Source organism: Colobus angolensis, unplaced genomic scaffold, assembly GCF_000951035.1.
Source record: "Colobus angolensis palliatus isolate OR3802 unplaced genomic scaffold, Cang.pa_1.0 Scaffold101, whole genome shotgun sequence".
NCBI lineage: Eukaryota > Metazoa > Chordata > Mammalia > Primates > Cercopithecidae > Colobus > Colobus angolensis.
In genome coordinates, this window is record NW_012111031.1 from 6,857,899 (window position 1) to 6,863,998 (window position 6,100).

The window sequence follows — 6,100 nt, forward strand, 5'->3', positions numbered from 1 at the left end:
TCGCCATCGACGGCAAGCCCTTGGGCTGCGTCTCCTTCAAGTTATTTGCAGACAAGTTTCCAAAGACAGCAGAAAACTTTCACGCTCTGAGCACTAGGGAGAAAGGATTTAGTTATAAGGTCCCTGCTGTCACAGAATTATTCCAGGGTTTATGTGTCAGGATGGTGACTTCTCATGCCGTAATCGCACTGGTGGAAGTCCATTTACAAGGAGAAATTTGATGACGACAACTTCATTCTGAAGCATACAGGTCCTGGCATCTTGTCCATGGCAAATGCTGGATCCAACACAAATGGTTCCCAGTTTTTCATCTGCACTGCCAAGATTGAGTGGTTGGATGGCACGCATGTGGTCTTTGGCAAGGAGAAAGAAGGCATGAATATTGTGAAGACCATGGAGTGCTTTGGATCCAAGAATGGCAAGACCAGCAAGAAGATCACCATTGCTGACTGTGTTTTATCTTAACCACCAGACCATTCCTTCTATAGCTCAGGAGAGCACCCCTCCACCCGGTTTGCTCACAGTATCCTGGAATCTTTGTGCTCTCGCTCAGTTCCCTTTGGGCTCCATGTTTTCCTTGTTCCCTTCCATGCCTAGCTGGATTGCAGAGTTAAGTTGATGATTATGAAATAGAAACTAACAACCAAAAAAAAAAAAAAATGGCTAGTTTGATACAGCTTAGCAGATGGCGTAGAGCCAGGGTCCAAACTAGCCATTGTTTCATTACCTCCTCCAAAGCCCTCGGGGAGCCCATCTCATCCACAATCCCCTCTGAGTGTGATCAACAGTAGTTACACATGACCCATCACCCGGCCACACAGATAGGCCAAGGGAGACATGGATAGAGGCCCAAGGTGGCCTTGAGAGCTCTGCCCTATAGTGGCCCCTCTGCTGGATGGTGAAGGCTGTCCCACAAGAACTCTTGGGACATTTGACATAAGGCACGAGTGAAAATCTGCTGATACAGACAAGAGCAGTAGAGTCAGAGGCAAAACAGCTCCGTCCCTGTCATGGCGGAGCCCCAGACCAGGGATCCCCACAGTTGCCCAGTTCTGAAGAGTCACTTGCCAGGTATTGTGATAGTTCCACCAGAGTTGCTATCAGAGCCACGGGGCTACAAGTACATCCCCGACCACTTCCTGTATGGCCTAATCATGTGGCCTGAGACAACTTCCTATGTCCTTTATTTCCCCACGTAGCCTTAGAATTGGCCTTCATTCATGGAAATAATCTGAGGATATGCCTGCTCCTTGAAACCCTGAAAAATCTAATTTACATCTAAATGCCACAAAAGGAAGCCACTGAAAAGATTCTGGTCACATCTTCCTTCCCTAATGAAGGATTAGTGGGGACTCTCTAGGAGCCATTAGTAGGGCAACTTGTTTCTAATCCTCCTCTGCTGTGCCAGCCTCCACTATGGAAGCTGAAAATGTTAAATACTTCTTTCCCGGCTGGGCGCAGTGGCTCACACCTGTAATCCTAGCACTTTGGAAGGCCGAGGCAGGCCGATCATGAGGTCAGGAGATCGAGACCATACAACATGGTGAAACCCCATCTCTACTGAAAATACAAAAATTAGCTGGGCGTGGTGGCACGTGCCTGTAATCCCAGCTACTCGGGAGGCTGAGGCAGGAGAATCACTTGAACCAGGGAGTCAGAGGTTGCGGTAAGCCAAGATCACACCACTGCACTCCAGCCTTGTGACAGAGCGAGACTCCATCTCAAAAAAAAAAAATTTCTTTCCCAGCCTTTCTTGCAGCTAAACATGGCCAAGTGACAAGTTCTGTCCAACGAGACAAACATGAAACTCTTGGGCAGCGTAAGGGGGAGTGTTTGAGAAAGCCTTTACTTCTGTACAAACAGGACAGGCCCAGGAGCAGTGGTCACTGACACTGCCCCTTCCCCATTCTCATGCCTTGAATACAAACATGGTACCTGCAGCTGTGGCCACAATCTCACTCTCACAAAGTAACAAGCATGTTAACAAAAGGCCCACGTGCTAAGAAAGGCAAGACTGAAAGAGAGAAAGGGTCAGCGTCTTATTGACATTATCAGGCAGCTAAACCAATGCCAGCAACTTTCTACCTCCAGGCTTCTTGTTTCTTGAGAAAAAGACCACTTTAACTGGGTATTATTGCCTATGGTTTTCCTCACTGATAACACTGTATATGTAAAAGTAATAACAAAATGTGCATCATAGGCCGGGCGCGGTGGCTCACCCAGCACTTTGGGAGGCCGAGGCAGGCGGATCACTTCAGGCAAGAAGTTCAAGACCAGCCTGATTATCATGGTGAAACCCCGTCTCTACTAAAAATACAAAACTTAGCCGGGCATGGTGGTGGGTGCCTGTAATCCCAGCTACTCGGGAAGCTGAGACAGGAAAATTGCTTGAACTCGGGAGGCGTTCAAAGACATGGAAGGCATCTGGCCGGGTATGGTGGCTCATGCCTATAATTCCAGCACTTTGGGTCCGAGGCGGGTGGATCATGAGGTCAAGAGTTTGAGACCAGCCTGACCAACATAGTGAAACTCCGTCTCTGCTAAAAATACAAAAATTAGCTGGGTGTGGTGGTGGGCGCTTGTAATCCCAGCTACTCAGGAGGCTGAGGCAGAAGAATCGCTTGAACCCCGGAGGCAGAGGTTGCAGTGAGCTGAGATTGTGCCACTGCACCCCAGCCTGGGCAACAGAGTGAGACTCTGTCTCAAAACAAAACAAAACAAAACAAACAAAACCTACAGGAGACACTTCCTGAGATGGAAGCCTCTGCACTCCAGCCTGGGCTATAGAAAAAAAAAAAAGTATCCTAGATTTATAACTTATTTAAGTAAACCTTTAAGCAAATCACATGTTATTGATTCCACAGCAGGATTCAGTCACTCCGACTATTTCTTGTACAACCTCAAGTGGTTTTATTTGGTGTTCTTTTGTTTTCTGAGACAGAGTCTCACTCTGTTGCCCATGCTGGAGTACAGTGATATGATCTCAGCTCACTGCAACCTCTGCCTCCCGGGTTCAAGCGATTCTCCTGCCTCAGCCTCCTGAATAACTGGGATTACAGGCATGCACAATTACGCCCGGCTAATTTTTGTATTTTCAGTAGAGACGGGGATTCGCCATTTTGGCCAGAATGTTATCGAACCCCTGACCTCAGGTGATCCACCCACCTCGGCCTCACAAAGTGCTGGGATTATAGGCGTGAGCCACCAAGCCCGACTACAAGTTTTAAAATCACTTTGGGTTTTAAGGAGACTCTTGTGAGGGTCTCTGCACACACCAGTGTCCAAGCTCTGCAGACGTGCCAGAAACAGAGTGCTTTCTGTTTGACTGTGCCTGCTCGTACACAGACACTACTCATGTGCATTGTTGTGGATGGCTTCCTGCAGTAAGAGTATAAAGACCTGACTCAAACACACAATTAAGCACACTTTATCACTGCTCGTGTGAAAGGGAGCTACTGCAGAATCAAGGCATGAAATTGTTAGGGGTTGATTTGCGACAATGCGGCTGGCCCTAAAGGACATTATGCTAGGTGAAATGAGTCAGTCACAGAAGGACAAATACTGCATGATGTCGCTTACATGAGGTCTTTAAAATAATCAAACTTAGAGAAGCAGAAAATACAATGGAGGCTGCCAGAGGATGGAGGAAATGGGGAGTTTTTCAATGGGTGTGAAGCTACAGTTACACAAGATGATTAAGATCTAGACATCTGCTGTATAACATAGTGCCTATGGTTAACAGTATACCATGTCATGCACTTAAAAATTTGTTGGCCGGGCGCAGTGGCTCAAGCCTGTAATCCTAGCACTTTGGGAGGCCGAGACGGGCGGATCACGAGGTCAGGAGATCGAGACCATCCTGGCTAACATGGTGAAACCCCGTCTCTACTAAAAAATACAAAAAGAAACTAGCCGGGCGAGGTGGCGGGCGCCTGTAGTCCTGGCTGCTCGGGAGGCTGAGGCAGGAGAATGGCGTAAACCCGGGAGACGGAGCTTGCAGTGAGCTGAGATCCGGCCACTGCACTCCAGAGGTAGAGCGAGACTCCATCTCAAAAAAAAAAAAAAAAAAAAATTTGTTAAGAGGGTAGATTTCATGTTAAGTGTTCTTCCTCGCATACACACACATGAAAAGGCAGAAAAAGGGGCACAACGAAACTTTTGGAGATGATGAACATATTTGTTACCTTGATTGTGGCAATGGTATCACAGGTATATGTGCATTATAACCAAAGTCATCAAATTGTATACACTTAAATATGCACAATTTTTTTTTATATCATTTGTACTTCAATTAAAGCTGTCAAAAAATTAAAGCATTGTAAGTTAAAGAAAAAGAAAAAGAAAAGAAAAGAAAAGGTTGGGCATGGTGGCTCATACCTGTAAACCTGTAAGCCTAGCACTTTGAGGGGCCAAGGCAGGTGGATGGCTTGAGTCCAGGAGTTGGAGACCAGCCTGGGCAACATGGTGAAACCATGTCTCTTTAAAAAAAAACAACAACAACAACAACAACAATTAGCTGGGCATGGTGGCACACACCTGTGGTCTCAGCTACTCAGGATACTGAGGTAGGCGGATCACTTGCCCAGGAGGTTGAGGCTACAGTGAGCTGAGATCACACCACTGTACTCTGCCTGTCTCAAAAATAAAAATAAAAAAAAAAAAGAAAGAAAGAAAGAGAAGAAAGAAGAAAGGAAAGGAAAGGGACCCTGTACAGAATCTAATATGGACATAATGCATCATGTAAAAAAAAATTAGGGGATGGTTGTTAGAGAAATACATAGCCACACACATATTAATTATCTTCCTAAAATGCTTAATGTATTTATGACCTAAAGAGCTGATACTTAGCTAGCCCACATAACAGGAGCTCTAAATAGAATAGACACTCAACCAATGCCGGTTCACTAACAAATTCTTCTGCAGAAGGGCAGCTCTAGAAGCAGATGCATTTCACCCTCGTGCTTGTGTTGGAGCTGATAGCAATGTCCTGCTGGGTTTCTCTCCTCATCACGTCCTTCCCCACAGGTCAAGGCCAGATCTCAGTTGACGATTCGAGTCACAAGGACATGCATTCCTCTCAGAGTGGACAGATGCCAAACTTGCTCTGTGAACACCACACAGGGGTTTTCAATGGCTAGAGGTCTCTATATGACCCGGAACTCCTAGCCTTAATTTTGACTTTCCAATAGTCTAGGAAAAGTTCTACATCCAGAGATGCAAGTACTGACATTACCACCATCACCCTTTCACCTACTTACCTAAAAAGGGATAAATAGACCTTGGCTGGGGCTTATTGATCTAGGCAACAGAGTGCCCTCTGTACTTTGACACTCTGTCTATTTCGCAGATGTAATGCAATGTCCACATAAATAAACAGAATGACTCTTTCCCCAAATATGTTTCCTTTAATCAAAGTTCACTGGAAAACAAAAACTAAGGATGACTTAACAAAGTAGTTTGTATGTGGTGTTCATTGTCCTCTTTCCATTTATACTAAAAAGAAAAGAAGGCTGGGTGCAGCGGCTCACGCTTGTAATCCCAGCACTTTGGGGAGCTGAGGCAGGAAGATCACCAGAGGTCAGAAGTTTGAGACCAGCCTGGCCAACATGGTGAAACCCCGTCTCTACTAAAAATACAGAAATTAGCTGGGTGTAGTGGCGGGCACCTGTAGTCCCAGCTACTCTGGAGGCTGAGGCAGGAGAATCGCTTGAACCCAGGAGGCGGAGGTTGCAGTGAGCCAAGATCGCACCACTGCACTCCAGCCTGGGCTATAGAAAAAAAAAAAAGTATCCTAGATTTATAACTTATTTAAGTAAACCTTTAAGCAAATCACATGTTATTGATTCCACAGCAGGATTCAGTCACTCCGACTATTTCTTGTACAACCTCAAGTGGTTTTATTTGGTGTTCTTTTGTTTTCTGAGACAGAGTCTCACTCTGTTGCCCATGCTGGAGTACAGTGATATGATCTCAGCTCACTGCAACCTCTGCCTCCCGGGTTCAAGCGATTCTCCTGCCTCAGCCTCCTGAATAACTGGGATTACAGGCATGCACAATTACGCCCGGCTAATTTTTGTATTTTCAGTAGAGACGGGGATTC

The 6,100-nt window shown here is 45.9% G+C and overlaps 1 pseudogene; it reads left to right on the plus strand.

Moving 5' to 3' along the window:
* Nucleotides 1-465, plus strand: part of LOC105510682 — a 14,564-nt pseudogene extending 14,099 nt beyond the window's left edge.
* The last annotated feature ends 5,635 nt before the right edge of the window (nucleotides 466-6,100 follow it).